Consider the following 24,972-nt stretch of genomic DNA (forward strand, 5'->3'; position numbering starts at 1 on the left):
CACCCAGTGACCAAATGTGCCAAGTTTGAGAACCCTGCGATTAACAGTGTAAGAATGGCTGCAGTTTACATTTTCCTATTTAAAATGAACGGCTGAAATTTGATTGGCTGTTTTATTCCCCGCCCACTTTTCCTGGATTTGTAACCTCGGTCACCAAGTGACCAACTGTGCCAAGTGTGGGGACTCTGTCTTGATTACTGTGAGAATGGCAGCCTTTTACATTTTTTCCATTGACTTGAATGGATGAAATCTGAGTTGCTGTTTATAGCTCCGCCCAGGTGTGCAGGGGGGCCGCGAGACCCCCAGAACATATCATCCCAGGTAGTAAGGGATCTGTGTACCAAGTTTCGTTCAAATCGGTCAAGCCGTTTTCGAGTGATCGCGGCACATACACACACACACACACACACGCACGCGCGCACGCGCGCGCGTGCACACACACACACACACACACACACGATTTTATATAGATAGATAGATAGATAGATAGATAGATAGATAGATAGATAGATAGATAGATAGATATAGATATACAGTGGTTTGCAAAAAGTATTCGGCCCCCTTGACGTTTTCCACATTTTGTCACATTACTGCCACAAACATGAATCAATTTTACTGGAATTCCACGTGAAAGACCAATACAAAGTGGTGTACACGTGAGAAGTGAAATGAAAATCATACATGATTCCAAACATTTTTTACAAATAAATAACTGCAAAGTGTAGTGTGCGTAATTATTCTGCCCCCTTTGGTCTGAGTGCAGTCAGTTGCCCATAGACATTGCCTGATGAGTGCTAATGACTAAATAGAGTGCACCTGTGTGTAATCTAATGTCAGTACAAGTACAGCTGCTCTGTGATGGCCTCAGAGGTTGTCTAAGAGAATATTGGGAGCAACAACACCATGAAGTCCAAAGAACACACCAGACAGGTCAGGGATCAAGTTATTGAGACATTTAAAGCAGGCTTAGGCTACAAAAGATTTCCAAAGCTTTGAACATACCACGGAGCACTGTTCAAGCGATCATTCAGAAATGAAAGGAGTATGGCACAACTGTAAACCTACCAAGACAAGGCCGTCCACCTAAACTCACAGGCCGAACAAAGAGAGCGCTGATCAGAAATGCAGTCAAGAGGCCCATGGTGACTCTGGATGAGCTGCAGAGATCTACAGCTCAGGTGGGGAAATCTGTCCATAGGACAACTATTAGTCGTGCACTGCACAAAGTTGGTGTAACGGTTGGGTGTAGCAACTCAGATGTCTGATTATATGGTGATCTGCAGAATCACGAATAATGCAGACGCTATACCTGATTATGTGGTGATCTTCAGAATCACCAATAATACTGGTATAGCTACAAGGATGCTAAGTGTGTAGTGCTTGGTGCAACCGTAACTCAATAGTTTAGCTGAACCTTACAAGAGAAGCTGGTAAGATACTATCAGTACTGGAGACTGTATAGTTTGGATAGACCTTTCCAGAGGGGCTGGGAAGGCACCCACAGAAACAGTACAACAACAAGGAATCAGGAGAAACCTCTCCAGAAGAGCTGGAGAACACTAGCAATAAAGATAACTGGATAGTTTGGTGAAGCCTTACCAGAGGAACTGGTAAGGCACTATCAGTTAAGTGACAATCTAAGGAGAGCAGACCTTTCCAGAGGGGCTGGAAAAGTAATCACACAAAGTTGTGACTGTGTAGTTTCACTAAACCTTACCAGAGGAGCTGGCAAGGTACTATTAGTCACTAAAGGAGGAGTAGTGATACCACACCAGAGGGCTGGTGGTTAAATAGCACAACTCACCAGTGGCGAGGGCCCACTGGTGAGTAGAATGGTCAGACAGGCTAAGTTCGGCAACAGAGAGACAGTATCAGTACAGGAATCGGAAGGCAGAAGAGTAATCAGTAATCAGGCAAGGAGTTCAGTAACTTTAGGCAGATAGGCAGAAGTACAGAATCAGTAAGCTAAAGCAAAGTCAGAGTATAGCCAGAGTCAAACACAGGTAATCAATAATATACAATAATCCTAGTCTTGGTGTGAAGTCCTTGGTTTCAACACCTGGAACTAGTCTAAGGTCTGAGCGCTAACACGTAAGTATTCACGACAGCAGACACCGACTGAATGGCAAACGAAGGCTTATGAGGAAGAGGGAGACTCTCAGCCACTCCCACCTCGGATTTCCGCCAATCCAAGCGGCGAGAGTTCTCCCTAACGTCAGCCGACCAGCAGGTCAGCTGACGCGCCTTCTGTTAGCATAAAAGTCCTGTCTCCGCGCACACCCGCGCGAGACAGATCCCCTGTGAGCCGCAGACAAGACTGTTCCCGGCGTACTAGACGCTGACGGAACAGAGAACATTTGAGAGCCAAGGAGGGAGGCGGCTGCAGACACCCCCTGCGTGTCAGCAGCCTCCGATTCACAAGTTGTTACAGTTGGCCTTTATGGAAGAGTGGCAAGAAGAGAGCCATTGTTAACAGAAAAGAATAAGAAGTCCCATTTGCAGTTTGCCACAAGCCATGTGGGGGGCACAGTAAACATGTGGAAGAAGGTGCTCTGGTCAGATGAGACCAAAATGAAACTTTTTGGCCAAAATGCAAAACGCTATGTGTGGGGGAAAACTAACACTGCACACCACTCTGAACACACCATCCCCACTGTCAAATATGGTGGTGGCAGCATCATGCTCTGGGGGTGCTTCTCTTCAGCAGGGACAGGGAAGCTGGTCAGAGTTGATGGGAAGATGGATAGAGCCAAATACAGGGCAATCTTGGAAGAAAACCTCTTGGAGTCTGCAAAAGATTTGAGACTGGGGTGGAGGTTCACTTTTCAGCAGGACAACGACCCTAAACATAAAGCCAGGGCAACAATGGAATGGTTTAAAACAAAACATATCCATGTGTTAGAATGGCCCAGTCAAAGTCCAGATCTAAATCCAATCGAGAATCTGTGGCAAGATCTGAAAACTGCTGTTCACAAACGCTGTCCATCTAATCTGACTGAGCTGGAGCTTTTTTGCAAAGAAGAATGGGCATGGATTTCAGTCTCTAGATGTGCAAAGCTGGTAGAGACATACCCTAAAAGACTGGCCGCTGTAATTGCAGCAAAAGGTGGTTCTACAAAGTATTGACTCAGGGGGCTGAATAATTACGCACACCCCAATTTGCAGTTCATTTTTTTTTTAAATGTTTGGAATTATGTATGATTTTCGTTCCACTTCTCACGTGTACACCACTTTGTATTGGTCTTTCACGTGGAATTCCAATAAAATTGATTCATGTTTGTGGCAGTAATATGACAAAATGTGGAAAACTTCAAGGGGACCGAATACTTTTGCAAACCACTGTGTATATATATATATATATATATATATATATATATATATATATATATATATATACAGGATCTTCTCAAAAAATTAGCATACTGTGATAAAGTTCATTATTTTCTGTAATGTACTGATAAACATTAGACTTTCATATATTTTAGATTCAAATACACACAACTGAAGTAGTTCAAGCCTTTTATTTTTTTAATATCGATGATTTTGGCAAACAGCTCATGAAAACCCAAATTTCCTATCTAAAAAAATTAGCATATTTCATCCGACCAATAAAAGAAAAGTGTTTTTAAAACAAAAAAAGTCAACCTTCAAATAATTATGTTCAGTTATGCACTCAATACTTGGTCGGGAATCCTTTTGCAGAAATGACTGCTTCAATGCGGCGTGGCATGGAGGCAATCAGCCTGTGGCACTGCTCAGGTGTTATGGAGGCCCAGGATGCTTCGATAGCGGCCTTAAGCTCATCCAGAGTGTTGGGTCTTGCGTCTCTCAACTTTCTCTTCACAATATCCCACAGATTCTCTATGGGGTTCAGGTCAGGAGAGTTGGCAGGCCAATTGAACACACAGTAATACCATGGTCAGTAAACCATTTACCAGTGATTTTGGCACTGTGAGCAGGTGCCAGGTCGTGCTGAAAAATGAAATCATCATCTCCATAAAGCTTTTCAGCAGATGGAAGCATGAACCCATTTTTGAACCAGAAACAGCGGCAGAAGCGCCTGACCTGGGCTACAGAGAAGCAGCACTGGACAGTTGCTCAGTGGTCCAAAGTACTTTCTTCAGATTAAAGCAACTTTTGCATGTCATTCGTAAATGAAGGTGCCAGAGTCTGGAGGAAAACTGGGGAGAGGGAAATGCCAAAATGCCTGAAGTCCAGTGTCAAGTACCTACAGTCAGTGATGGTCTGGGGTGCCATGTCAGCTGCTGGTGTTGGTCCACTGTGTTTTATCAAGGGCAGGGTAAAGGCAGCTAGCTATCAGGAGATTTTGGAGCACTTCATGCTTCCATCTGCTGAAAAGCTTTGTGGAGATAAAGATTTCATTTTTCAGCACGACCTGGCACTTGCTCACAGTGCCAAAACCACTGGTAAATGGTTTACTGACCATGGTATTACTGTGCTCAATTGGCCTGCCAACTCTCCTGACCTGAACCCCATAGAGAATATGTGGGATATTGTGAAGAGAAAGTTGAGAGACGCAACACTCTGGATGAGCTTAAGGCCGCTATTGAAGCATCCTGGGCCTCCATAACACCTGAGCAGTGCCACAGGCTAATTGCCTCCATGCCACGCCGCATTAAAGCAGTCATTTCTGCAAAAGAATTCCCGACCAAGTATTGAGTGCATAACTGAACATAATTATTTGAAAGTTGACTTTTTTGATTTAAAAACACTTTTCTTTTATTGGTCGGATGAAATATGCTAATTTTTTGAGATAGGAAATTTGGGTTTTCATGAGCTGTATGCCAAAATCATCAATATTAAAACAATAAAAGGCTTGAACTACTTCAGTTGTGTGTATTTGAATCTAAAAGATATGAAAGTCTAATGTTTATCAGTACATTACAGAAAATAATGAACTTTATCACAATATGCTAATTTTTTGAGAAGATCCTGTATATATATATATATATTGACTTAAAGGGACACTTAAGTCAAACAAAAAAAATGAGTTTTACTCACCTGGGGCTTCCAATAGCCCCCTGCAGCTGTCCGGTGCCCTCGCCGTCTCCCTCCGATCCTCGTGTCCCCGCCGGCAGCCACTTCCTGTTTCGGTGACAGGAGCTGACAGGCTGGGGACGCGAGTGATTCTTCACGTTCCTGGCCACAATAGCGCCATCTATGCTGCTATAGCATATATCATATACCATATAGCAGCATAGAGGGTGCTAATGTGTCTGGGAACGTGAAGAATCACTCGCGTCCCCAGCCTATCAGCTCCTGTCACCGAAACAGGAAGTGGCTGCCAGCGAGGCCAGGAGGATCGGAGGGACACGGCGAGGGCACCGGACAGCTGCAGCAGGCTATTGGAAGCCCTAGGTGAGTAAAACTCATTTTTTTTTGTTTGACTTAAGTGTCCCTTTAAAGGACTTAAAGTTACTTTTATTCAAACAGCAAGTATTTTTTTTAAAGGGAAATGACATAGGTGTCTCCCAAAAGATACTAAGACAATGTACAAGAGGAATTATTGTGCAAAAAAAACATTTTTCAGCTTTTATTTACATTGGAGCAAAAACTGTCCAGTCCAAAATTATTCATACTCTTCACAAACTGTCACAGTCTGTGGGAAAATCCAAAGTTCTATACCATTCCAAATAGTCCAAGCTGTTCTAAAGCATGCTAATTACCCTGATTAATTGGGAACAGCTGTTTCAATCAATTCAACAGGTGAAAAACAGCAGCTCTCTGCAGTTGGTTTGTGGACACTCATAGCTAAGACAAAGGTGCTCAGTGAGGACCAGCGGCTGCGAACAGGTCAGGAAAGAGCTACAATGCCATTTCTAAATGTTTTCAAGTTCTAGTGGCTGCAATGCAAAGTACTATTAAAAATACAAGATGTTCCGCACTGTGGAAAATCTTAGAGGATGTGGTCGGAAGCCAAAAGTGACACCTGTGCTGGCTGGGAGGATAGCGAGAGAGGTGAAAAAGAATCCAAGGATCATCACCAAGGCCATCCTGGTGAATCTGGGCACTGCTGGTGGCAATGTCTCAAGGCAGACAATCTAACGGACACTGCACACTGCTGGGTTCCACGGATGCAGACCAAGGAGGACGCCACTTCTCTAGATAAGGCACAGAAAAGCTTGCTTGGCCTTTGCAAATGCTCATCTGGACAAAGAAGTATATTTCTGGTCCTCTGTGTTATATGGTTAGATGAAACAAAAATGTAATTGTTTGGTCACAATGATGTTTCCTTTATTTGGCATAAAAAAGAGAAGCCTTTAACCTAAAGAACACCATCCCCACTGTCAGACATGGTGATCAGAACCTAATGCTTTGGGGGTGGTTTTCAACCAGTGGACCAGGGAACCTAATCACAGTAAACGGCATCAAGAAAAAAGAGCAATACATGAGGATTCTCAATGACAACATCAGGTAGTCTGCAGAGAAACTTGACCTTGAACATCAGTGGACATTTCAGCATAAAAATGACCCAAAACACACATCAAAAGTGGTTAGAAGACAACAACATTAATGTTTTGGAGTTGCCCAGCCTGAGTCCTGACTTGAATCCATTTGAGAATCTGTGGAGGGAGCTAATGATCAGGGTGATGGCAAGAAGACCCTCCAACCTGAAATATTTGGAGCTCATTGCAAAATATGAATGGGAAAAAATACCTGTGGTGACATGCAAAAAACTGGTCTGCAATTACCATAAGCATTTGATTGCTATAATAGCCAATAGCCAAGGCATTTCTACTGATTGAGAAGGGTAGGAATAATTTTGGACTCGGCACTTTTTGCTCATCATCTTATTATCTTTAGGAAGACACCTATGTCATTTCCCGTAAAGAAATTACTTGCTGGATGAATAAAATAAACTTTAAAGAGAACTGGGTTTATCAAATCATATTAGGACACAGAGGCATCTTCTGTATACAATGACCAGCCTCTGTGTACTTCCATTGTGCCTCCAGGCCCCCCCACCCCCCGGGCTCTTCTGTCCCCATTACAAAAAAAGCGCCAGGCTAACGACACGCAGATTGTTGTCACTAGCCTGTTATTTACCTCTTCCCTGTCATTCAGCACTGCTCCCCGCCTCCAGTATAGCGCGGCTCCCCGCCTGTGTCCCTTCCCTGCCTGCTTCCGTATGCTTCCTCCAATCCGCTTATGGAGGCAGGGAGGGAAAGGCCATGAGCGCGCAGTAAGGCTGATAGACTAGTAAAACACCATTATTACATACCGATATTTTAGTATAAAAGTTTAAAACATCACTATTAAATACCGATATTTTACTATGGCCAAACCTAACCCTACAAAAATAACGTTAAATGTCGGGTGCTGCAAAATATCGGCATTTGGGCTCTCGGGTTGCAACACCACCCACCCAACAAACACACAAACAAACTAAAAAATCTTAGGCCCCATTTACACTTAATCAGTTGCTCTCAGTTATAACTGAAAGGTCAACTGATTTTCAAAGTAATGCCGATGTTTCCCAATGGCTCAGTTCACACTATATGTGTTTTAACCAGTTCACCCCCAAGGGTTTTTATCCTAACGGACCAGAGCAATTTTCAGTTGTCAGCGCTCCTCCCTTTTATTCCCTAATAACTTTATTACTACTTATCACAAGAAAATGATCTATACCTCGTTTTTTTCGCCACCAATTAGGCTTTCTGTGGATAGTACATTTTGCTAAGAATTTTTTTATTCTAAATGCATTTTAATGAGAAAAACAGAAAAAAAATAAAAAAAATCATTATTTCTCAGTGTTCAGCCTTTATAGTTTTAAAATTAAACATTCTCCTGTGGATAAAACAAACACGTTTTATTTGCCCAGTGGTCCCGATAATTAAACCGTTTAGATTATGTCCCTACCACAATGTATGGCGACAGTATATTATTTTGAAATATAAGTGGTTATTTTTCTGTTTGTTCTGGCCATAATTACAAGCCCCTATGTAATAAATTAAAATTAATTTTCCCCCATAAAATATAGAATAAAAAAAGCTGAGTCCCTAAGGCAACTATTTATTTATTTTTTTAAGCTGATTTTTTTTTTACAAGTGTTTTTTTTGGGGGGGAGGGTTGGAAGTGTAATTTTATTAATGATGTGTATATACTTGAAAATGTATGTATTTTGTAGATGTAATATACTTTTTGGCCACAAGATGGCGCTAGTGAACACTCATAGGACGTGTTCACTTTTTTTTTTTTTTTTTTTTTTACACACTTTATTAAACTGTTACATTTCCTGTTTATGTGAATGGACGTAGCCGCTGTTCGCGGTCACGTCCATTCACTCCAGGCACTGCGATTGGGTAGAGGACTGTTCAGTCCTCTTCCCCAATCGCCCAGCACGGGATCCCGACGGTAATGGCGGCGGTAGCGGCGGACACACGGCGGTAGCAGCGGCGGGAATGCGCGACGTATTAAAACGTCATGTTGCTGTTAATAGCGGTAAGCATGACGTTTTAATACGTTAGGATGGCGGTAAATGGTTAACTGAAAGATTTTTCATAATGCACTGCTATGGAGAAGAAAAGAAAACGCGTACCAACTGATTAAATGGGACCTTAGTAGTGACTGTAAATGGGGCCTTAGTAGTGACTGTAAATGGGGCCTTAGTAGTGACTGTAAATGGGGCCTTAGTAGTGACTGTAAATGGGGCCTTAGTGTTTTTACAAACACACAAGCAAAGAAAAAAGGACTTGGGTTCCTCTTGTAAACCAAACAGTGGATTGTGACCGTGGTCTGTGCTTGCAATAAAGCATGTTATGATCTGGTGTAGTAAGAAAATCATACAGTGGTTGGCTGTTGTCTCAAATGAAAGCCTAATTTTTAATGAAGGGAAATGGTTTGTGTAGCTTATAAGGAAAGTGGAGTTTTTTCTCCCCGGGGAAATCAAAAGGGAATGTAAAAGGGCTCGCTGTACTAAAGCATCTCTGGGGGGGGGGGGGGGGGTTCCTCTGCTGAGGATATCCTAAAAGATCTCGCTGAAACCAAGACTGTATTAATTAACAACTGTCTAATACCTCTCAGACCACTTCTGATAATTAGACTTGTAGAACAATGACTAGTTTACATCTGGCAATCAGGAGCAGGGGAGGACTGGCCAGGGGGGCAGGGGGGAGATTTCCCCCCAGGCTGCCTCTCATTTAATGATTTAGGGCTGGTACAGTGTCTGGTGCATTGATGTTTTTGTATAAGGCAATGTGAACCACTAGGCTGGCTGAGGCAAATAAATGCCCAATTACAGAGCAATTAGAGGGTGGGCAAGCTGGTAAATATACATAGCATGATACAGAGCAGAGGCTTGCCTGCAGGGTCTGTGGGAACAAATCTGTCTGGTCTCTCACCATTGTTAAAATGACTGCATGTGCACAGCTACATAAGTAAAAAAAGATTAGGGGCGCTTTGCGGATTAAATAAAGGATACACACCCAAAGGGTGTATGTATAGGTAGGGAGAATTACACACCCTATACACAACACACTTTATCTTGCTGCTACCTCACTGCACAGGAGTACCCCTATCTCCAGTATAAAATAGCTAGGTTGTATAAAAAATTATAAGGAGCGCCAGAAATTGCGTTAGAAAAATTTCCCTTTCGTTTTATTTTCACTTATGTCAAAACGAAAGGGAAATTTTTCTAACGCAATTTCTGGCGCTCCTCATAATTTTTTATACAACACAGCTACATAAGGTATTGTATAGGTTGAAAATTATTCGACAATCCCTAGACTCCAGAAGGGCTGCTTGAAAACAGTCTCTAGACTCCAGAAGGGCTGCTGGCAGACAGTCCCTAGACTCCAAAGGGGCTGCTTTCAGAACTTGTGTGAGAGATTGGCAGGGACAGGATTGATATTATAGGCAAGTAGCCTCTGTGTGATTTGGCTGCAATACAGATAAACTCTCTGATCCATCTCAGTCTATTCTCATCTCTCTCCCACTACTGGAATATAGCACATGGGGCATGTGTGTAATGTCATTTGGGCTGGGGCTGCTGTAAAAATGGGCCTCTAATTTGTGTTTTCCCCCCAGGCCAAAAGGTCCCAGTCCTCCCCTGATCAGGAGTATTTAGAACTGTAACCATTTACATGTTACAGTTCTGCTAATTCTCAATTAGAATTGACTTTCAAGTTTACATAAACACCACTCATCAGGGGTGTAGCTACAATTCCTGGGCCCCCCCAGCAAAAAATTGATGCCCCCCCCCCCCCAATGTTCACATCCTTTCCCTTGCTTGCCTTCATGGCCTTGGAGTCCATGTCACAAGGGTCATAAAACACGTGTGGCCATCATGATCTTCAAACCCATAACAAGTGTAGCCACAAAACCACCTGATCTGAAGTATAGTCCATTGCAGAGCAGGATCATCCACCAGGCAACCTAAGCAGGTAATTGGGTGGCAAGTGGGCATCAAGGAGTTGACCTCTCTCAACTCTATCTTACCAAACGGACCACAAAGTGGCCCCAAATCTACTACCTAGCCTAGGGCCCCTTTACATCTTAATCCATCTCTGGTCCCTTCTATTAGAGGAGGACTGAAGGTTAGTAGTCGAGGCCCCCTACAGCTCTGGGCTTCCCTCTGGCTATGCCCCTGCCACTCATTCCTGTGATCTTAAAACCTGCATAAATAGGAGATCTGAGGAGAGCCGGGACAAGGTCCTCCAGCACCCAAGGCTGAGACACCAAAGTGCGCCCCTCCATCCCTCCCCACCCCGGCCGTCACACACTGATTGCTATTAGACGAAGAGGGCCACAGGGCCTACAACCCCCCCACCACCACCACTTTAATCTCTAGTTATCTGGCTTGCAGCCACTGCCATGTATCCCCTTTTCTTATTTCTCTCTGCTTCAAACACAATAGGGGAATGATAGTTGAGTGATTGGTGCGCCTCCTCCTACACTGCGCCCTGAGGCTGGAGCCTCTCTTGCCTCTGCCTTGGCCCTGAATCTGAGGGTTATTGCCATGGAGAAAGATGAGAACTATCTAATTTTCATTAAAGACGCAGCACCAGAAACCAGCTGACTGCATACATGGAAAAAAAGGCATCTGATAATTTGGATGCCAGGTGAAGCGGATAGTACAATGTAATGGATATTCTACCATCAATTTTAGTAACCTAACTCTCACTTTACCCCTACCCTACCTATGCCTGACACTACCGCCCCCCCCCCCCTCTCCAGCTAACACGAACCCCACCCAACACTTTCACTAAGCGCCTGGCACCCACTATAACCAAACTCCTGGTGCCATGAGCACCCCCCCCCCCCCCCCCAATTCCATTGTCAGCAGGATCATTCACAAGGCGACCTAGGGAGGTGCCTGGGGCACAGTGGGTTTCAGGGGGCCCAACTCTTTCTCTGTCCCGTCTCTCTCACCTCAGATTGGCAAAAGGAACTTATGACCAGAAACATTCATGCTTGTGACCATATTTTAAAGGCACTTGTATTGACCTGAAGAAGCGGGCTGAGTCCTGTAAAATGCGTTGTCCTTTTAATCATGCAGAATAAATAATTGAATCTTTTTACATTTACCCTGTGGTTTGGGTTCTTCCATCTGGAGTGGTAAAGACACTTCCCGCCCCCTTATTATTATTCTTTATTTTATCACATTACCTATCTGTGGGCGCCTCCTGCCCCCCCCCCCCCCCCCCTCCCAGTACTATACATTGCATCTCCTTTGGAGGTGTTTACCTTCTGGGTTTAGTGTTATCTACAACCAAGAAGGATCAGCCAGGAGTGCGACCATCCAGTTCCAGCAGGACCTGGAATACTGAGTGGGGATGGTTATTTCCCCAATGGCAATATACGGTGGTTGCAGGGACTGCATCTCACCTTTGTGAGTATAAATACTCTTGTACTACAATCTAACATCTAATGCCTGATAATACTGCATCATTTGGCTCCTGGTCTCTCCTTGTCATACAGGTGACCGTAGTATCCCCACAGTGACCACCTTTTCTACTACATATCAACAGGTTCTCTTCAATGTTAAAGGCATCAGAACTTTTTCCATTCCAATTATGAAAATGGAATATCTGATGAAGTCTCGTGTTTTCTGTGGGAGGAGAATTATATTTCAACATGTCTTTATCTAGGCTCCTTCTCTTCATCTTATTTTTGCATTCAAGGAAACGGGCAATAATATTAATATGGTAGGACAATGGACTATGACCATGGTTGGTAGGATTAGATTGTGAGCTCCTATGAGGCCAGTCAGTAATATGACTATGTACCGTATTTCCCGCCATATAAGACTCTCCGGAATATAAGACGCACCCAGGTTTAGAGGGCAAAAACCAGGGGAAAAAAATACTAAACCTGGTATGTCCATATTCCAGGAGCGCCTTGTACATGTTATCCCTCAAATGGTAACCTCCTATGTCCCCCATGTCTGTCCCATGTCTCCCCCTGTGTCCCCTATGCATCCTCCAGTCTGCCCCATGCCATCCATCAGTCTACCCCATGACGTCCATCAGTCTGCCCCATGCCGTCCATCAGTCTACCCCATGCCGTCCATCAGTCTACCTCATGCCGTCCATCAGTCTACCCCATGCCGTCCATCAGTCTACCTCATGCCGTCCATCAGTCTACCTCATGCCGTCCATCAGTCTGCAACATGCCGTCCATCAGTCTGCAACATGCCGTCCATCAGTCTACCCCATGCCGTCCATCAGTCTGCAACATGCCGTCCATCAGTCTACCCCATGCTGTCCATCAGCCTGCCCCATGCCGTCCATCAGTCTACCCCATGCCGTCCATCAGTCTACCTCATGCCGTCCATCAGTCTGCAACATGCCGCCCATCAGTCTACCCCATGCCGTCCATCAGTCTACCCCATGCCGTCCATCAGTCTACCCCATGCCGCCCATCAGTCTACCCCATGCCGTCCATCAGTCTACCCCATGCCGTCCATCAGTCTGCAACATGCCGTCCATCAGTCTACCTCATGCCGTCCATCAGTCTACCCCATGCCGTCCATCAGTCTACCCCATGCCGTCCATCAGTCTACCCCATGCCGTCCATCAGTCTACCCCATGCCGTCCATCAGTCTACCTCATGCCGTCCATCAGTCTGCAACATGCCGTCCATCAGTCTACCCCATGCCGTCCATCAGTCTACCCCATGCCGCCCATCAGTCTACCCCATGCCGTCCATCAGTCTACCCCATGCCGTCCATCAGTCTGCAACATGCCGTTCATCAGTCTACCCCATGCCATCCATCAGTCTGCAACATGTGCCCATCAGTCTGAACCATGCCAACACGTGGTGGGAGGCATCACGCAGTGCAGAGATACGGCAGACATGATGGAGGACAAATAGGGAGATAGGAGGTCGCACACAGGCAGGAAATCCCCCGACGTGGCAGCGGTTCGGCGGCGTTCGGAAGTCGGGGATTCCCTGCCTTTGCCATATAAGATGCAGGGACTTTTTCTCCTCATTTTTGGGGAAGAAAAAGTGTGTCTTACAGTGGCTTGCAAAAGTATTTAGCCCCCTTGACGTTTTCCACATTTTGTCACATTACTGCCACAAACATGAATCAATTTTATTGGAATTCCAGGTGAAAGACCAATATAAAGTGGTGTACACATGAGAAGTGGAACGAAAATCATGCATCATTCCAAACATTTTTTACAAATCAATAACTGCAAAGTGGGGTGTGCGTAATTATTCAGCCCCCTTTGGTCTGAGTGCAGTCAGTTGCCCATAGACATTGCCTGATGAGTGCTAATGACTAAATAGAGTGTACCTGTGTGTAATCTAATGTCAGTTCAAATAATAATGTTCTGTGACAGCCTCAGAGGTTGTCTAAGAGAATCGTAGGAGCAACAACACCATGAAGTCCAAAGAACAAACCAGACAGGTCAGGGATAAAGTTATTGAGAAATTTAAAGCAGGCTTAGGCTACAAAAAGATTTCCAAAGCCTTGAACATCCCACGGACTCTGCACGAGCTGCAGAGATCTACAGCTCAGGTGGGGGAATCTTTCCATAGGACAACTATTAGTCATGTGCTGCACAAAGTTGGCTCTTATGGAAGAGTGACAAGAAGACAGCCATTGTTAACAGCCATTGTTGCCACAAGCCATGTGGGGGACACAGCAAACATGTGGAAGAAGGTGCTCTGGTCAGATGAGACTAAAATGGAACTTTTTAGCTAAAATGCAAAACGCTATGTGTGGCAGAAAACTAACACTGCACATCACTCAGAACACATCATCCTGACTGTCAAATATGGTGGTGGCAGCAACATGCTCGGGGGTGCATCTCTTCAGCAGGGACAGGGAAGCTGGTCAAAAGTTGATAGGAAGATGGATGGAGCCTAATACAGGGCAATCTTGGAAGAAAACCTCTTGGAGTCTGCAAAAGACTTGAGACTGGGGCGGAGGTTCACCTTCCAGCAGGACAACGACCCTAAACATAAAGCCAGGGCAACAATGGAATGGTTTAAAACAAAACTTATCCATGTGTTAGAATGGACCAGTCAAAGTCCAGATCTAAATCCAATCGAGAATCTGTGGCAAGATTTGAAAACTGCTGTTCACAAACGCTGTCCATCTAATCTGATTGAGCTGGAGCTGTTTTGCAAAGAAGAATAGGCAAGGATTTTAGTCTCTAGATGTGCAAAGCTGGTAGAGACATACCCTAAAAGACTAGCAGCTGTAATTGCAGCAAAAGGTGGTTCTACAAAGTATTGACTCAGGGGGCTGAATAATTACGCACACCCCACTTTGCAGTTATTGATTTGTAAAAAATGTTTGGAATAATGTATGATTTTTGTTCCACTTCTCACGTTTACACCACTTTGTATTGGTCTTTCACGTGGAATTCCAATAAAATTGATGCATGTTTGTGGCAGTAATGTGACAAAATGTGGAAAACTTCAAGGGGGCCGAATACTTTTGCAAGCCATTGTATATGGCCAAAAATACGGTACTCTATAAAGTGCTGCAGAAGATGTCAGCGCTGTATAAATACATAATAATAATATGGTAGGACATAAGACTATGACTATAGTAGGATTAGATTGTGAGCTCCTCTGAGGACAGTCAGTGACATGACTATGTACTCTGTAAAGTGCTGCAGAAGATGTCAGTGCTATATAAATACATGATAATAATATGGTAGAGACATTAGACTATGACTATGGTAAGATTAGATTGTGAGATTCTCTGAGGACAGTCAGTGACATGACTATGTACTCTGTAAAGTGCCGAGAACATTTCAGCGATATGTAAATACATAATAATAATAATATGGTAGGACATTAGACTATGACTATGGTAGAATTAGAGTGTGCACTCCTCCTCCTCCAATATACCTTAAATACATAATAATAATATGGCAGGACGTTAGACTATAACTATGGTAGTTAGTAGGGATTAGATTGTGATTCCTCTGATGACAGTCAGTGACATGACTATGTACTCTGTACAGTGCTGCAGGATATGTCAGTGCTATATAAATACATAATGATAATATGGTAGGAGATAAGACTATGACTTTGGTAGGGATTAGAGTGTAAGCCCATCTGAGGACAGTCAGTGACATGACTGTGTACTCTGTAAAGTGCAGAGAGATTTCAGCGCTATATAAACACATAATAATATGTTAGAACATTAGGTTAATGATGATGGTAGCGATTCAATTGTGAGCTCCTCTGAGGACAGTCAGTGACATGACTGTGTACTCTGTAAAGTGCAGAGAGATTTCAGCGCTATATAAACACATAATAATATGTTAGAACATTAGGTTAATGATGATGGTAGCGATTTAATTGTGAGCTCCTCTGAGGACAGTCAGTGACATGACCTGCGGAGGATGTCAATAAATAAATTCCTTATTTTCTTTTTCCATTGATTTTCAGTTTTCCTCAGTATTTTCTTTTCTTTCTCACGATTGTTGTTCTTTTCAATTCATTTTGAATACTAACTGACATCATTATCAGAGTATTGGTAATAATAATAAATGTACATTTGAAGCTTTATTATGCTAGAACCTTACTGCACAAAACAGAAACCTGTTTGATTATTTTCTTGTCATTTCAACATAAAAAAAACGAACAATGGAATGCAATTTTTTTTAAAAAAGAAAAATGCCACAGATGGGAAATTTTATTTTGTAGATTCAATTGGGCTATAAAGATGACAGAATTATTGAACAATTCAATTTCTACGAAGGTTGTTATTCACCAAAACCTCTATTGAAAAAGTTTACCGGCATTTATGCAAAGTGCATAATGGCCATTGTGCGACTAGCGCAACTGATGTTACATACACCACGCACAGGTTACATGTACAACAGGTGTTATGCAAATAACATAATGCATTTGCGCAATGCCCGTAAACCGCTTTGCAAAAAGGCCGATAAACTTTACGTCTGATCTGTGCAAATGGAATTTTACTAAATCCTCCCTATTGTGTAGTATGTGTCAACCTTAAAGGGAGCCTAAACTGAGAAGGAGATGGATTTTTCTTATTAAAATAATACCAGTTGCCTGACTCTCCTGCTAATCTTGTGTTTCTAATACTTTTATCCACAGCCCCTCAACAAGCATGCAAATCAGGTGCTCTGACTGAAGTCAGACTGGATTAGCTGCATGCTTGTTTCAGGTGTGAGATCCAGATACTACTGTAGCAAATTGATCAGCAGGAGAGCCAGGCAACTGGTATTGTTTAAAAGGAAACATCCATATCCCTCTCAGTTTAGGTTCCCTTTAAAGTGTACCTGTCATTAAGGGGAGGAAGAGGATTTGTACGTACCTGGGGCCTCTTCCAATCCCCTGCAGTCTGTCAGCTCCCTCTGTGTCCATCCGGTCCCCTTCTTTCTGCCACTGGCAACCCCCTTTAGGTCCACGACTTGGCTGAATCGGAACTGCTGTGCATGCCCCGGCTGTGCTCTTCGATCATACTCCTATGCCGAGGAGAATTCTGAACCTGCTCAGTTCCAAGCCTTAACTAACTGTGCTGTGCAGGCACAGAGTGCTCCTGGCTATGGGAGTGTAATAGAGGAGGCATACGGCCTGGGTGTGCAGTAGTCCGCCACTATCGGGACTGACAGCCTCCCCACTGTCTCAGGTTTACTTTAACCACTTCAGCTCTCAGGGTTGTTTCTTTAGGGGTGTAAGCAGTTTTCACATTTCAGCGCTCCTCCGATTCATTTACCAATAACTTTATCACTGCTTGTCACACCTAAATGATCTACAGCAGGGGTCCCCAACCTTTTTGAGCCCGGGGCCCACTATCCCGACCAAACTTTTCTCTGGGGCCCGGGGGGGGGGGGGGAATTGAGGGGGGGATGTTGGGGGGGCGTGGTTAGTGGCGGCGGCAGCCCCCCCCTTTTTTTCCAGATTTTGAGTGTAGTATATACTATATACTACACTCAAAATCTGGAAAAAAAGGGGGGGGCTGCCGGGGCCCACTATCCCGACCAAACTTTTCTCTGGGGCCCGGGGGGATGGGGGGATTGAGGGGGGGGGGATGTTGGGGGGGGGGCGTGGTTAGTGGCGGCGGCAGCCCCCCCTCTTTTTTCCCAGATTTTGAGTGTAGTATATAGGTAAGTAGGTGTCTAGGTATAGTTGCCCCCAGTATAGGTAGCTAACACAGTTGCCCCTGTATAAGGACTATAGTTGCCCCAGTATAGTTAGTTAGGTAGTATAGTTACCCCGATATAGTTAGTATAGTTACTCCAGTATAGCTAGTACAGTTACCCCAGTATAGCTAGTACAGTTACCCTAGTATAGCTAGTACAGTGACCCCAGTATAGCTAGTACAGTTACCCCAGTATAGCTACTACAGTTACCCCAGTATAGCTAGTACAGTTACCCCAGTATAGCTAGTACAGTTACCCCAGTATAGCTAGTACAGTTACCCCAGTATAGCTACTACAGTTACCCCAGTATAGCTACTACAGTTACCCCAGTATAGCTAGTACAGTTACCCCAGTATAGCAAGTATAGTTAGCCCAGTATAGCAAGTATAGTTAGCCCAGTATAGCAAGTACAGTTACCACAGTATAGCAAGTACAGTTACCACAGTATAGCAAGTATAGTTAGCCCAGTATAGCAAGTACAGTTAGCCCAAAATAGCAAGTCCAGTTACCACAGAATAGCTAGTACAGTTACCACAGTATAGCAAGTATAGTTAGCCCAGTATAGCAAGTACAGTTAGCCCAGTATAGCAAGTACAGTTACCACAGAATAGCAAGTACAGTTACCATAGTATAGCAAGTACAGTTAGCCCAGTATAGCAAGTATGGTTAGCCCAGTGTAGCCAGTACAGTTAGCCCAGTATAGCTACTACAGTTACCACAGTATATCAAGTATAGTTAGCCCAGTATAGCAAGTACAGTTAGCCCAGTATAGCAAGTATAGTTAGCCCAGTGTAGCAAGTAGTTACCCCAGTGTCCCAGGGTCAGGCTCCCAGTGACCGGCTTCCAGTGTCCCAGAGTCAGGCTCCCAGCGTCAGCTCACACCTCTAATGGCGCCCAATTGCATCTGTATCTGTGACCGAAGTCGCTGCCCGCAGTGATGCCGCTTGAGGAAGAGCGTGATTGGCCACAAGGAGGGGGCGTGGCTGAAGGCCTCCGAGCGCTGCGATGATTGCCCCACTGATGAAGGAGGCAGGACTGGCGCCTCCGAGATTAAGTTCTTCGCCGGTGCTTCAGGGGGGTTGATTGGCCACAGATTGAGGGGGCGGGACAGGCGAACTATGACGTGCACGGCCGCGGCCGTGCATAGAAACTAAAAATGACACTGATAAGTTAAAAATCAGTCTGAAGCCGCGGCCCACTGTAAAATGTCCTGCGGACCACTAGTGGGCCGCGGACCACAGGTTGGGGACCCCTGATCTACAGTATATCTTGTTGTTTTGATTACAACACAGGCTTTTTGTGCTATTTTTTTGTGACTATTTTATTCTCTATGCATTTTATAGGACAAAAAAATAATAAATACACTATTTCTTAAAGACCACCTCCAGCCCAAAAAAGGTCTAAATGGCAATACATATATGCAGTCTATGCACTGTGTACAGTTAGATGAACATAAAATTACTTCACTTTTCACAGTGTGTAGGAGAGAGAAGAGACAGGAAAACTGCTACAGTGTGTCTTATCCTGTCTGTTTGCTGTAATTCTTATTTCAGATGTCTGTCTGTCTGCCTAGATTAGATCACATGGACATGAGGGGGGGAGTTATGACATCAATCCCCCAGCATCCTTTGCACCTATGGTTTGGAAAGAAAAAAAAAATGCCAGGGCCCAATTTCAGACAGGTGGCAGGGATTTCCAGACCATATGTGGAATACAGACCCTAGGGGTGAGAAAATCACACTTTATCATGGGTGATGTTATATATCTTGGCAACTTATTAGGTTTAAAGCAAACTGTAATTTATAATTTAGGTACTCTTTAATTTCCATCCACTATAGTTTTAAAATACATAATGCTATCATGGATAAAGCCCACACACTGTATTTGCCCATTAGTCCTGGTTATCCCAAGATTTAAATAATACCGCTAGTGCAATGTATGGGCATAGTATATTATTTGGAAATAAAGGTGTATTTTTGTTTGTTGTGTTTTTGTTCTCACATTGTACCCTAGCAATAATTGCAATCCCTTATTTGCAAAATTAATAGTAAAATACCCTCATGGTGTACATATTTAGTTCCTAAGGTAGCAAGTTATGTATTCTATTTTAAATTCTGTCGCTTTCTTTTTACAAGTTTTTTATCTTGAAGGAATACATCAAAATAAAAATGTTATTACTTTTGATTTAGTTTGTCACAGTTTGTCACTAAAAGGAATTCACAAGACATAGGCTTCAACCCTAAGACATCCTAAAATCTATTCTACAGCTTATCACGGTTAAAATAATATATATATATTATATATATATATATATATATATATATATATCTCATTTGATAGCTAGTTGGGAATCTAGCAGGCCTTTAATGCCAAAGTGTGCACGTGGCTTTGTACATGCCAATGTTTTTTCCACAAAGTATTTTAGTGTCATACTTTGTTGCATAGCCCCAGAAGAGTCTGGACAGCAGAAAAAGCCAAAAATGTCACCATTATGGAAAGCTAACAACCAGGTACCGGTATATAAAAAATGGGTATTTTGTAAGCTACAGACTCATGTAGTTTTCTGAAACTTTCCCAAGTTTGATTAGAATTGAAAAGTACATTTTTTTCATGCTGGATTGAGTTTACTCCTTACCTATTTTTTTTTTCTTTTATGCGACAGGGGTCTAAGCTGTAAGACACATCAAAATTTTCTTTACAACTCATCATGATTAAAATGAGGTCACACGTATGTCATGTGATAAACTCTATGCAGAGCAATCCATTATTCTCGGGGAGCACCTATGGCTTTTTTGAGCGCCATTTTTTATTTACAAAAATCCAGAAGAGTCAGGACATCAGAAAAAGGCCACAAATGTCTCCAATACGGAAAGCTAACAACCATGGATATTCAAAGGTGGGTATTTTGTAATCTAAACTAACTCGCTTCGTTTTGCTGAAAATTTCCCAAGACTGATCATAATTATGAAAATTACATCATTTTTGAATGATGGATTGAGTTTGTCCATACCTAATTTTTATGTGAAAGGGTCCAAGCTATAAAACACATCTAAAATTATTCTACAACTCATTATGAATACAATTAGGCCACATATATGTAATTTGATAATAACTGAAGTGACAGTGTCCCATTAAATAATAAAGTGTTTTTCCCCATTTGGTTAACTTTTAACCTATACCAAACTAATTAACACCTGTTATGGGTGCCGCCCAAAGCAATTGGATGTGATCACTAGGACGATGGATCGGAGACCCAACCCTGTATAGATGCATCGCTAGCCTATAGACTAGCAATGTCTCTACAGAAATGGGGTCTGCAAACTATGCATAGATTGGGGAAAGGGAGGGAGTCAAAGGGCCCCATAGAAACTGTGATGTGGGTTCCCAAGTTAAGTCCCCCACTTATTTTACACATAGTGAAAGGAAAGTCATTATAGAGATGTAGGGACCTACTAGTGAGAGACCAGTCAGACAAAAAGGGCCGGATTTACACTTTTTCCATCCCTAGGCTGACTTTATTGTGATTCCTCTCTTTATGTGCAACAGCGACCCTCCCCACCACATTTCCCTGCGCAGCCCCCTCTTTCTTGGGTGACATCAATGCACAGCAGCCCCTTTCTGTCATGTACAGCTTCTTTGGTTGGCAGCTCCACTCTTTTGTTGCTCCCAATTTGCAGTCTCCCTTTTCCATGTCCAGCTGCCAGTTGGGCATCAGCTGCCATAAGCCTGGGCCTTGGTGGCCTTTCCAGGAATCTGGCCCGGATCATTTACCCTAATCTTCATGTTTATACATTCTGTATTACAGGGCCGGATTTACCATAAGGCACTGTAGTCATGTGCCAACAGGCGCCTGATGATGGTAAACGCGGCTCACTCCCCTAGTGTCTCCCTCCATTCTTCCCTATGCAGAGTCCTGAGCAGAGTGTAAATGAGAGGTAACTGACCCAGCTCTCGGCATTCCACTGACAAGATCTCCCTTCAGTCAGGGGCACCTCTAGCTACGTAATACTGAGGTTCCTCTAGCTACCTAATACTTGGGGACATCTCTAGCTACTTAATACTGAGGGTACCTCTGGCTACCTAATGCTAAGAGGCACCTGTAGCTACCAGGCAAGGGAAGTAAGGGAGAAGCAACAGCTGGGGCAGCCAGCACACTTGCAGTGTGGCTCACTCAGTGTGGGTTTGTTTGTAGGTTGATGGAGGATGAAGTCTAAGGTGCCAAAACATCTGTGCCTATAGGCTCCTGTGAGGTAAATCCGGGCCTGGGTATGCATTAGCTAAGACAGTGGTGTTGAACCTACGGCATGAGTGCCAGAGAGGACACTTAGGGCTTGATTCACAAAAGGGTGCTAACACAGTTAGCATGCCTAAAAGCTTTGCACGTGCAAACTAGGGTGCTAAGTAGTTCGCATGGGCAAAGCTGTTACTGATCGCACGCTATTTGGTGCGCGTGAAATATCGCACTGTCTGAGTGCAAAGTACGCTTATCAGGCTATTTTGCACAAGGATGGTGCAATGTTTTGCCCGCACCGGTGCGACGCAAACATTTGCGTGCATATTAGCGCATGGAAAGTCACTTAGGCACATGCTAAGGGGCTTTTCACTGACGTGCTAACACTTAGCACGCTCCAGTGAATCAAGCCCTTAGAGTGCATTGGAAATTATTTATATCCCACACCCCCAAAAAAAAAAAAAGCATGAACTTAAACTAGAGCTTTATATTTAGAAGAAAAGAAATGGAAATGTCTTTGCATAGTCTGAAGAACACACTCCACATTTTGATACTTTTTACAGCGTATTCTCTCTAGGCAGATTTTGAGCCAGTGTATAGAGAGCAGAGGTATAATTACAGGGGAGCAGCCCACAGCCACTGCAACCACAGGGGGTGGGGCCAGAGCTGTAAGTGGGCCCCAACTATTACTTAGCTCCCTTGGATACAGGGGACTATACTAGTGTTGGGCGAACACCTGGATGTTCGGGTTCGCGAACGTTCGCCGAACATGGCCGCGATGTTCGGGTGTTCGCGCCGAACTCCGAACATAATGGAAGTCAATGGGGACCTGAACTTTCGTGCTTTGTAAAGCTTCCTTACATGCTACATACCCCAAATTTGCAGGGTATGTGCACCTTGGGAGTGGGTACAAGAGGAAAAAAAATATTTGAAAAAGAGCTTATAGTTTTTGAGAAAATTGATTGTAAAGTTTCAAAGGAAAAAATGTCTTTTAAATGCGGAAAATGTCATTTTTCTTTGCACAGGTAACATGCTTTTTGTTGCCATGCAGTCATAAATGTAATAAAGATAAGAGGTTCCAGGAAAAGGGACCGGTAACGCTAACCCAGCAGCAGCACACGTGATGGAACAGGAGGAGGGCAGCGCAGGAGGAGAAGGCCACGCTTTGAGACACAACAACCCAGGCCTTGCATGAGGACAAGAAGCGTGCGGATAGCAATGCATTTTGTCGCCATGCAGTCATAAATGTAATACAGATAAGAGGTTCCGTAAAAAGGGACCGGCAACGCTAACCCAGCAGCAGCACACGTGATGGAACAGGAGGAGGTGCAGGAGGAGAAGGCCACGCTTTCAGGCGCAACCCAGGCCTTGCATGAGGACAAGAAGCGTGCGGATAGCAATGCATTTTGTCGCCATGCAGTCATAAATGTAATACAGATGAGAGGTTCAATAAACAGGGACCGGAAACGCTAACCCATCACAGATGTTCATTGTTCATGTTACTTGGTTGGGGTCTGGGAGTGTTGCGTAGTCGTTTCCAATCCAGGATTGATTCATTTTAATTTGAGTCAGACGGTCTGCATTTTCTGTGGAGAGGCGGATACGAAGATCTGTGACGATGCCTCCGGCAGCACTGAAACAGCGTTCCAACATAACGCTGGCTGCCGGGCAAGCCAGCACCTCTATTGCGTACATTGCTAGTTCGTGCCAGGTGTCTAGCTTATACCCAATAGTTGAAGGGTGCAGATGGATTGTTCAACACAGCTACGCCATCTGACATGTAGTTCTTGACCATCTTCTCCAGGCGATCGGTGTTGGAGGTGGATCTGCACGCTTGCTGTTCTGTGGGCTGCTGCATGGGTGTCAGAAAATGTTCCCACTCCAAAGACACTGCCGATACCATTCCCTTTTGGGCACTAGCTGCGGCTTGTGTTGTTTGCTGCCCTCCTGGTCGTCCTGGGTTTGCGGAAGTCAGTCTGTCGGCGTACAACTGGCTAGAGGAGGGGGAGGATGTCAATCTCCTCTCTAAAGTCTCCACAAGGGCCTGCTGGTATTCTTCCATTTTGACCTGTCTGACTCTTTCTTCAAGCAGTTTTGGAACATTGTGTTTGTACCGTGGGTCCAGAAGGGTATAAACCCAGTAATTGGTGTTGTCCAGAATGCGCACAATGCGTGGGTCGCGTTCAATGCAGTCTAGCATGAATTGAGTCATGTGTGCCAGAGTCCTGCCATAATCCTCATCATCCTCTTGTGAGCGTTGTGATAGTTGTGATGCATCATAGTCGTCACCTTCTTCCTGGTCTGCTTCTGCTGACCATTCGCGCTGAATTGTGGAAGTCCAACGTGCACCGCTCTGGCCCTCGTCAGTGGTGGCATGAAACTCCTGCTCCAACTCCAGCTGTTCCTCCTCCTCTTCTTCGTCATAGCTGCTGGGGCCAGCGTTTCCTGAGGCAGATGGCCTGATGTTGGTATCATCACGCTGATCGTTTTCTCCTTCAGATTCTCCCAGTTGCATCATGACAGCTGTTTCCTTGATTTTCAACATTGACTTCTTCAGTAAACACAGCAGTGGTATGGTAATGCTGACTGAAGAGTTGTCACTGCTCACAAGCAACGTGGATTGCTCAAAATTTTGGAGGACTTGGCAGAGGTCCAACATGATGGCCCAATCGGATCCACAGAAGCTTGGCAGCTGTCCGGATGCGCCTCGGTACTGCGCCGTCATGTACTGGACCACTGCACTCTTCTGCTCGCAAAAGCGGGCTAGCATGTGCAGCGTAGAATTCCAGCGCGTAGGGACATCACACAGCAAGCGATGGTGGGGGAGATTGAAGCGCTCCTGCATCTTGGCGAGTGCCCCCGAAGCAGTACTGGAATTTCTACAATGTTTGGCCACTCGTCGCACCTTCAACAGAAGATCGGCCACGCCTGGGTATGTCCTCAGGAACCGCTGAACTACTAGGTTCATCACGTGCGCCAGGCAAGGGATGTGTGTCAGCTTAGCCAGCCTTAAAGCGCGAATGAGATTACTCCCATTATCACACACAACCATGCCCGGTTTCAGGTCCAGCGGTGCCAGCCACAAATCCGTCTGTTCCTCTATTCCCTTCCAAATTTCCTCCCCTGTGTGCTGCTTAT

Source organism: Hyperolius riggenbachi, chromosome 4 (genome assembly GCF_040937935.1).
Source record: "Hyperolius riggenbachi isolate aHypRig1 chromosome 4, aHypRig1.pri, whole genome shotgun sequence".
In the NCBI taxonomy this organism is placed as follows: Eukaryota; Metazoa; Chordata; class Amphibia; order Anura; family Hyperoliidae; genus Hyperolius; species Hyperolius riggenbachi.